Source organism: Pungitius pungitius, chromosome 16, assembly GCF_949316345.1.
Source record: "Pungitius pungitius chromosome 16, fPunPun2.1, whole genome shotgun sequence".
Classification (NCBI taxonomy): domain Eukaryota; kingdom Metazoa; phylum Chordata; class Actinopteri; order Perciformes; family Gasterosteidae; genus Pungitius; species Pungitius pungitius.
The window spans coordinates 1,197,036-1,207,479 of NC_084915.1; the positions used below are offsets into that span (position 1 = coordinate 1,197,036).

The following is a 10,444-nucleotide window of genomic DNA, read 5'->3' on the forward strand; positions in this document are numbered from 1 at the left end:
CCACACAGACACGTTGGTTCCTCAAGCCCGCGGCTCCGCTGCCGGTGCCTTCTTTGGTTTGAAGCATCCAGCATACGACCCGTGGAGAGCAAAATGGCCCTTGGAGAAAGCGGAGTAAGGTTAGAAGGTCTCGTTATTTGACAGAGGGGGCTGGCCACGTTTCTAGTTTCAGCTTAAGGGGGTGGATGTAGTTCAAGCCCTGCCTCCTCATAAGCACCAAGGTCAACGCTGAATGGAAGGGAAGGTGGCTTAGAGAGAGAAAGAGACAGAGTGAGAAACCACACAGCACCAGCCCCAAACATGAAGAACGCCCCAGGTACCATACCATCTTCATGTAAACAATTTGCATCGTCAAGATATCACACACCTGAAATGAGTTTGACACCCCAGACATTGGGGAAACACTGTGGTGTGTAAATGCCATGACGGTAGCTTCCATAACCTTTGACGCCGAACAAAGCTCGACTTAAAAAGAGGTGTACGCAAGCCACACCCGTGCCTCACCGTTTGCTTTTGACACGAGTTCTCATTTGCTGGAAATCAAACTTCTAAAGCTAAAGGTTCCTCTGGGCTGCTCTGTGTGTGTGTGCTTAAGGTGTATTTGGGTGGGCAGCAAATGTCTCTCTGATTTTGAATGTCAAGTCCCAGCAGGCGATCCCCTTTATTTAAGTTTTGTCGAACAAGAAAACTGTCTGAAGACAATCAAGGCAGCTCATGAAGCGCTGGGGGCCACAGGGGAGGGCCCTGCACGAACCATTTGGAGATTGGTTCACGCTGAGGCCATTGTTGGAAAAAGTCCAATAAGAAGAAAAATGTCAATATTTGTAAAAGAATAGACGAGTGTATTCCGGCATGGAGGGCACCACCATTTTTTTAAATCTTGAAATATTATTAATTTTATTGTATGCTTGGCTGAGATGAGGTTCTGCTCCACTGAGGTAGAAAATCCTAGATTAAATCAGCTTCCTCATCACTCCAGTCTAACTTCCACCTGATGTAACCTTCCTCACGTTAACAAATTAAACCAACCTCTAGGGCTGCACGGTATAGCGGTTCAAACGGTATACCGGTATAACATCTCCTTACGGTATGAAATTCTCACGTACCGTTCAAACCACGGTTACGCCATAACAACTGAAGTTGCTCTTCGGCAGGCGGCATATTTTATTTTCACACGTCATTGTGGAGCACCAGGCGGTTGGAGCTAGTTGTGTTACGCGTGCGTGTTGAGATTGAGTCATGGTTATGACAATGAATAACCCACAACAAACTCTCTTTAAAACAGCTTGTGACACATAAACATTTTGTAAAACTAATTGTACATTTGTAAAAAATGTCCCTGCCGAACTGCATGCTGGGTACAGCTCACAACAAGAACTAACTCGGAAAAGAGCGATACAGGAGGAACAACCAGAGACCAGAGATGCACCAACACAACTTGTGTCCAAGAGAGGAGCTGTGTCTGTTTGGAGGGTTTTTGGTTTTGGTAAATCCGGCGTAAGTTACGTTAGATCAGAAAACAATTTATTGCAAAGTCTGTGGTGGCAACACTAGCAGCCAAAACAAGCTAACACGCTAACTCGCTAACACGCTAACAAGCTAACTCGCCGGCCAGTTGCGAGCAAGTTGAAAAAGCAATACCGTGATATACCGGGATACCGTCAGAATGTTTCTTAATCCCGTCATATACAGTAGATTTCTGGCCATATGACTGCCGTTCATTACATCATTATTGACCTCTTCTTCCCACCATTGGATAATGGATCTTTCTAAAAACTCAGAATTTGCAGACTGAAATGAGAAGCGGTCAAACTACTTCCTGAATTCATTGCATCCGAATCACTTATTGTGTTAGACTGACAGCAGGGTGGCTTTATTGAAGTCTTTTCTAAACACGTCACAGCGGTTGAGAATCCCTGACATTCAGCTCCACAGAGTAAAGAAAACAAGAGTGGAAATGATTCTTTGCCTCCTTGTATGGTTGCCTACAGACCCTTAGTGCTAGCTCTCCTGTCAGGCACTGCAATACAGTCATATCAGGGCGTGGATTAACAAATGATCAAATTAACTTTCTTATTATTTATTATCTCAAGTTTACCAACTGACAGTAGTAGCACTGGTTGCATTGTGAGTCGTACAACATTTTAATTCTAATATTTCTATTTATTCCAATTCTTTACAGTACATAACACAACGTCATTCTGATCTTACCTTTAACGTGTTTATTAAAATGTGAAGAATCACATCATTGTAAAAATGTGACGCTGCATTTTCTTTAAATCGGAGGCCTGGATGACATTTTTTGCCTGTAGGGAAACTGTGCCTCCCTCCGATTGTCCAGTTCTAGAGCTACAGTGTATAGACACAGCCGTGTACACTCCTCTGACCCGCATGTCCAGAGACTCCGATGCATTGCATACAAAGTGGGCTATCCCGATTTACTCAGCCATATGCTAAACATATCCAGGGGGGAGGAAATGTTACCGTAGTTGCACATAAAAATACTCTGTGGCGAGACGCGTTGAGCCAGCGCACTTTAAACTGCGGGGCAGCTGCATGGGGGGTGGGGGGGGGGTTTGGGTTTAAGGCAACTGCAACAACACAAATCCAGCTCACGCGGGACATGAATCACTATGGACGTGAGACAACCCGTCCATCACACATATTAGTGATTGAGAACTGAGATGATATCAACCGCCCGGTTTGTCAAAAAGGAAAGGGGGAGGGAGGGGGGGGGGGGGGTGTGGCAGAGACTTGTGCTCATTCTGAAATTCAGACTTTAGAAATCTGCTCTTCCATGACGCGACCTTGACCTCTTTTGACCTTGGAACGGGGAGAGAGGGGGACCAACCCAATTGAAGGTCAGCCCCTTGGCTGCATGCCAGGGTCTCCGCCCCCCTCGTTTTTGTAGACATAGAAGGTCGGGAGGGAGGCTCAGGGGGTGAGGCGTGGGTGAAGGGTGTCACATGATTGGATCTCCTTCTGGAGAGTTGCTTGAAAAGCCTTCTCTGCAATCGGGTCAAGGTCATGCTCTCGCCTTAATGCCACAGGAAAGGAAGAGGAGCGTGTGCATGTGTGTGTAGAGTGCACAAAAAGAGGGAGGGGGTGGGGGGTGCACGTACTCTACATGTTCGGCAGTCCTTGCTAACTTGAAAACACAAGCTATGATTCTATAAGCCGTATTAATCTTCCTGCTTAGTGGACACTTTTATTCAAAGTCACTTACGCGATTATCACTCTTGCACATCTCCCTCCATTGCTGCAGCTGGATATTTACTAGAGGAATCCAGGTTAATTGCTTTTGCTCAAGGGCACAGGGCGAGCAGCAGTATGAGCCAGCAATCTTCTAGTCACCAGTCCATTTTCCCAAAGTAATAGGTCACACGGCTGCCCCGAGTCATCCGCTCCTCCCAAATCGCCTCTTTGCTGCTGGTCTCCTAGCGCCGTTATGTGGGAGCTGCACTCCTGAGCTTCCCGAACTGCAGCCTTTGTGGTCTGTTAAACCAGCTCCACTACCTCACTGACCCCTTCAAAAAAGGAAACGGCATTTTGGGAAATTCCAGAAACCCTTTTCAGGCAAAGAGTGGTATTGCCGTTGTGCCGAATGTTCGGGGTCCACGTTGGAGTGGTTTTCTCTCTTAACACTATTTAACCATGTTGTTCAAAGATTTTATTGAAGTCTTAGGTATTCATTTACACATCTTCTGTAATCCAGTACAAGGCTGGTCTTTCTGCACCTTAGCATCGGTGTGCTCAGAGTAATACAAAATGAGGTATTCAAGAGGGATTCAGCAACATTCCTCCAATAGAAACCAACGTGCTGCGCATCTATCTGAACTGGCACTGCTCCGACTCTCCACCCGGCCACCCTCACAGGTCCCTTGTTGCCCAGCAACCACACAGCTCATCACCAGGAGCCAAAGAGTATCTTCACTTATTGTGTAACATCCAGCTTCTATCGGATGTGGGTCTGAATGAACGCGGAAGAGGGGGGCACCCGGCTCCTGTGATTTTCACCCATCTTGCAGCGCCCAAAAATATGGCAGTGTGAAAAAAAATATATGTGTACACTGAGTGTGAAATAACCATGAGCTAAATGTCAGGCGTAGTGAGGAGAAGCTCTCAGGTACAAAGTTTGACGAGTAATTCCCACAAACTTCACCAGAAATGAAATCCATTCTGCATATGGTTCCCCTGCTCCCGCCCTCTCTCCCCCTGTCATCCCGTGCAATACATCCATCATTCATTCATAAATTCTGAAGACTCCTCTTTAGTTAATTGCCTAGGAGAATTTAATTTCAAACGAAAGCTTTTAAAAAGAAAAGGATATAATTAAGTTGCAGGGCTCGCTCCGCCCCCTCCTTGCCCAGGAGGGCCTCGGGTGGGGTGGGAGGGGTGCCAGCGAGCCGAGCGGTGCTGCACCGCACTGCTCCATGTCAGGGAAGTCATACACCCGTGTTTAAAGCAAAGCATTACGTAAAGCCTCCCCCTCTGCACAGGCTTACTGCACCAGACACTGCGTCCTTGCCTGGGCTGCTCAAGGTTTCCGAAAGGACAGACTGCTAAGAAGTTGGGAAGGACGGGGCCCTGTGATAGCCTGCAAAGAGGGGAGGGGGGGAGCTGCTGCCTGTGACAGCTCTGGACTTTGAATTGAGCGCCAGACAGGCTCATGCATCAATCCCTCAACTTACAAAGACAAGCCACTAACCTTGACGAGGCCAGGGACTCTTCAGGAATGAGTGGCATTTTCACTTAGCCCCCGCTTCTCCCCTGCACTCCCGCCACATAACCTGGTTAAAATAAGAAACAGTTGAGTAACAGCCGGCCTCACTCCCTGGACTTTGTGACCCAGTGTTCCAGCCCGCAAACCCTCAGGCCTCTAAGGCCACGTCAGGGACACATGCATTAATACGCGGGGAGCTTCGGCCTCGCCCGGTACCCGTTAGGAGCAGCCTGGTTTGACGGAGGCCCGACGCAAAATCCTCCAGATCGACACCACGCTTGGTCAACAACATGCAACAACACGGATGCCCGTCATCCAGTGTTCAGAGGCATGTTTGACCCGCCCACACATTGGCCTGCTTGTGTCAGATGGAGAGAACCTTCTCCCGCCGACAAGCACGCTCACCCCAAATGTGGAGGATACCTTCCTGCTGCACCTCCACAGCCTCGGGGGCAGCGAGAGAGGCAAACGGGGAGGGGGTGAGAACCACACCAGCACAGCAAAGACGCGTCAGCCAGGAGGCCTTTGCTCTCTCTCTCTCTCAATCAGTGGAGATCAATCGATGGGGATAATTGAGGGGCCAGGTCATTTCGCCAAGGTGGAGGGGAGGAGAGTTGGAGGTGAGGGGGGAGGAAGGGTTAGGAGAGCGAGGCCATTCAACAGATGCGCTCTGGCTGGTGTCTCACTCTGACGTCGCAGCTGAGGCGTCCATCTTTCTTTCCCCCGAGCACTTCATCATTACAGCGCCTAAGAGCAATGGCAGCGAAGACGCATTTAGCGGTTCCTGCCTTGTCATCAAAATGAGGCCCATTGACTTTGGCTGCCATCCGTTTGTGATAGAAGGACCAACAGAAACTCTGAATGAAATAGCGCTGCTATATCTAAGAGGCCTTCCTGGACGAAAGGGAAACTCACACACACACAGATCCCTCTCTTTATTTAAGTATTTTAGTGGCAAAATATTCAGAAAAAGAAATCCCCATCAATCATAAAGAGATTTTTTTTCCATGCCTGTTAATAGACTGTAATGTAACATGAGCACCGTGGAGCTTAGTATATTCATGAGGGCTGCTCTACTACTAATCATCAGTTGATCACCATCCCCATGTTTTTGGCTTCCCACAATTACACAAACGTCATCAACGACAATAAGAGAAAAGTCTGCTGTATATCAAATCAAGCGCTCCGGTCACTAGCACCAATCCAGATGTTATCCGGCATTCAGCTGCGTAACATACTCTACAGCAACAGCCTGTGAGAACCTTTACTGAATGAGTAGCTATCGAAGGATACTGAATATGACTCTTTGCCAGTCGGCTGAAAATAAACCAAATTCTGGCTAGGAAGGAAAAGTAACTTATTGAAACGTGGAAGTGAAAGCACAATATTCTGTTGATTTAAATGTGAATGTGCCATACAAACATGTTACTCCAAAATCAATGAATAATCATGATAAACTAATTGTGATGTCAATATTGATGAAAAAATAATCAGGGTAATAACTGGCTTAATATTAATTTCCTACTCCTGTAAAGGCTTGGCCTTTTCTCCTCGTCAAGTCCATTCAAAGACATTTCCCATTCAAATGTTATGCAACGTCGCCCTGTTGCGTGTTACACACCAGTGTTGCGTGTCCAACACTGGTGTGTAACACCCTAGATAAGCAGCGAGGAAGAGCTTGAGGCACCCAGAGGAGTCAATACTGAAAAACGATCCTTTCAAACCCTTTGATCAAGCATCATTCACTAATCTCATATTGGGTCTTTGTGTCATCAATTAAAGATAAATGTTTTAGTCCGTTTGGAAAAAACAAGTTAACTGCCACTATTTCTATCTCCTCCCAATACCAGAAACAGCGCTGAGATCTCCTATTTATGGAGTGTCTCCTCAATGAACAAAATATAAATAAAAGAGAAGAATACATTTGGCTTAATAAACGCTCCACACTAACATTATAGCTTGAAACAATTAGAGAAATTAGCTTGCTTGAATCCTCCCTGTGCCAAAGAAAGTAGATGTGAAATGCTTCTCCTCCTCAACATCTACCGTCAAAGTGCCCTTGAACAGTGTTCGATGGCCAATAACAAAAGTGCTGGGCAGCTCCCAGGTCTATAATAAATAAAAAACCCGCAGTAAATGCATGACACTTGTTCTGGTAGGCTGCACATTAGGTTTTTTTCCGTGTGCAAAATCAAAAAGCCACCCAGAGCTCCGTCATGTGCGTGTCTCGCGCTATTGTGTGACTGACGTGTTTACAGACGACGGGGCTCTGGGCTGGAAAAGTGGTAGTGGTTACAGAGATAAGTGCCTCGGCAGGTACTCCTGTATCTGTGGCCTCATCCTGAATAGAAAAAATAAAAAAACATTGTGTCAAATGGGGAGGGGGAAAGTGACTGCTTTTTAATGCGCGCGCCGTCGGATGAAACACAAAAGATGTGCAGAAGCTGCAGCAGCAGCAGCGTTTTGGTGGCAGATAGGATCTGCTGTCACGAGGGGCAGCGGATGAGAGAGGCCAAACTTGTGACTGCTCAGCAGCCTCCACATCATTTGCATTCTGCCATTTGAATGTCCTGTTGCAGGCTAGTGCACATCCCTCAGCAGCAGCAGCAGCTCCCCGGACAATAGCAGACGGCCCAGTCAAATGGAGCAGTGGCCAGCAGAGAGGCTCCTCTTGAGTCACTGGTCAGACACGCACACCAGTTCTTGAAAGTAAAAGTGCTACTTCGAGAAGTCGGGCTATACATGTGCAGGTTTGAGTTATCAGTGGCCAAAGAGGACACACTGAACTACCTTGAACATCTTGTGTAAGTTCAGGTCAAATAATTAAGCAGCTTAAATGCTCAACAAAAGAAGGGCTAAAAGGCCGACCTCCAGACACAGACAGCATTTAGAAGGCTTTAGAAGAAGTTTGACTTCCCTCCACCTTACTTTTAGATTGCCGGGTGTGAAGTTACAGCAGCTCTGTGAAAGTGTAGCAGCGAACAGAGCGCTTTTTGTTTTTCCTCATCCTCCCATTACGACATCCAAACAGGTTTGCCGCCGGGGAGCTCAGTAAATTGCCCTTTTGGAACATGAACTGAAGTTCTCTGATCCCTTTCCTGTAACTTGTGGCAAACCTCAGCCCCTGACCTTTTGCCTCAGCGCCGATCCAAAGTAATGAAGCAATAGGACATTTTAGGAAAAATGAACACATACGCAAAAGGTCATTCAAAAGAACACCCAGGTATTTTGAACTATCCAAATCTATCTGACATAATGGTGCAGCGATGTTGACAGGCTGCATTTTGCTCTCATATCCTTCAAGACATCTGAATGGACCTTCTAGGGGTTACACACCAGCAGTGGAAGTTCTGGGTTTGTTAAGGATTTGGCAGCAATAGAAAAAAAAATGAGCATCATTAAGAAGCCGTGAATCGAGATCATGGCTTCTTAATGATGAACATTTTGAACGGACTAAGACATTAGGTATTCACATTAGGAACTACCTTTGCCTAGACTGTATTTACTGTATGAGTAGCAGTGTCATTGTCACCCCCCCCCCCTCCCTCCCAGTGGGACTGGAACAGAAAATGCCACCGCAAAGGGAATATAAATATACTCAAAGCAAATCTAAGACTCTTTCAGACATGAATGCAATGTAACGTCCAACAGAAAAACCCAAGTGAACTTTGGGTCTGTGCATCAGGCAACCTGATATAGCCAAGGCATATATACATATATAATATACCTATATACACACCTCAATATCCAATAGGACTAGACTCACGGCCTTGACGTTCCTTCAAAACGCTTTTCGTTATTTATTCATGTGTTTTTTATAAAGAGCATTGGCGGTGCCAGCCCAGCTGCGTGCGCTGCCCCGGCGGGGGATGAACCGTACTGCCGTTAACGTGACATCATGCCCCGGTTGGTCCCCATGGGGTGCCGTTGACCACACACCGGGCGGTCGTAGTGACAGAAGCCTATAAATACACTGGGAGAAGGAGCAGCGCGCTCCGGTCGGCCCGTACGTCGCACACTCATTCCCTCGGCTACATACTGACACGGATGAGTACCTGTACCGAAGGCCCGACACGGAGGCTGACTGGGGGCTTCGACACGAGCCCGGAGCGCCGCGCGCACGCGGCTGCATCGGCGGCCGTGTGCGCGCCGTACGACACGCGAAGAAAAAAAAAAACACGCCAAGGTCTAACACCGTCCTGGACATCGCGTGTGTCATCCCCCCCCACCCCCGCCCCCGCCCCTAGGAGCTAATGGTGACCGTCCACATATCACAGTGCGTGTATTTGTTAGCACGCCAGCAGCCCCTACCTGCGATGTCCGCCCCGCACTCAGCCGGAGACGCGCATCGTCCCGGTCCCGGTCGGAGGACAATCCACTGAAAAACGGTGGCGTCCGTCTTCACACTTCAGGCGGCGGAACAAAGATGGCGAGGCAGGCTTTTAAAAAACAAAAATGTTAGTCCAAAAAGATGCTTTGGTGTTTTTGTGTGTGTGTGTGTGTGAGAGAGAGGATGTGTGGGTGGGTGCTGCGACTGCGAGCGAGGCCGATGCGTGTAGCGTGGAACTATTCTGCGGGAATTGTTTATTCTCGCAGTCCCCTCGCGGAGGACAAGTGAGCGGAGACAGCCACACTCCTCCTCCTCTACTGCCGCTGACACCACCCTTAAAGGAACAAGCCCACGATCTCCCACTGCACGCAGTTATCGTGACACCCCCAGCGTTAGAATAATAACAGAAGGAGTAATGATGATAATATCTCAATCCCACAACAATACTCTAATAATAACATAAATGATGGCAGTAGTAAATACTAATATCCCATAACACTGATCATATTGACACAAATGCTCTAATAACAATAATAGTAATAATATTACATCCCGTACTTCTGATAATAATAACAACAATACTGATGATGATAATAACAAGGAACCAGAAATGGGGAACATTTATTGCCAAAGTATGTTAGACAATGAATTTTACATGGTGGGTGGTGCATGGCATTGGACATGATGACAATGAGACATTGGACAACCATACAAATAACACAGTGTAGGAAATATAACTGTTACATTTACAGTACAATTTAGAATATTATAAACATCATTATAAATATAATAGCAGTGGTTATAATAGTATTATCCCAATTGCACTCATAATAATATCAGTTGTAATAATAATGAGATGATCCCAAAACACTGATAATCATAACGAAAATAATTACAGTAAATAGTAATAGAAAATAATAAATAATACCAGTAGCAATATTTAATGTCAATGATAATACTACAATAACACTAATACTTGTGATAACTATACTCTAATGAACAAAGATAACAAAAATAACAATAATAATGGTAGGAGCAATACTTCATTACATTGATGATCACAATAAGACTAAAAGTAAGGACAAATTACTCTTTATTATTGTTTATGTTCATTTAATTGGTATACTTTTTTCATTTTAACTGAATTATCTTTATCTTCTATTTTTATAAAGTAATACTTGTTCCACTAGTGGCAGAAACTGTTACCACGGGCATTACTGTCAGTGTTTGTGGGAAAAGTAACATTACCACACATTAGCAGCTGCAACAGCATGAGCAATATTATATTTTCCACTTTTTTGATGAAACACCGCCAAAAGGGTTTCACAGTAGATATCAGCATCAGACTCAGGTCAGTTGTAAAGGTTCAGGGGTTTACAGAATAACTGGAG

General features: G+C 46.0%; 1 protein-coding gene across 2 annotated transcripts in view; it reads right to left on the bottom strand.

Moving 5' to 3' along the window:
• The window catches only part of nrip1b (nuclear receptor interacting protein 1b), a 34,047-nt gene extending 24,652 nt beyond the window's left edge, over positions 1 to 9,395 (bottom strand). Inside the window, exons 1-2 of one of the 2 annotated variants that reach the window (XM_037466866.2) lie at positions 9,035 to 9,395; positions 4,709 to 4,790 (exon numbers count right to left, since the gene is read on the bottom strand). The gene's annotated coding sequence lies outside the window, so the exon portion shown is untranslated. The remainder of the gene's footprint in view (positions 1 to 4,708; positions 4,791 to 9,034) is intronic. The other variant, XM_037466865.2, reaches the window with a different exon arrangement.
• Between the last annotated feature and the right edge of the window lie 1,049 nt (positions 9,396 to 10,444).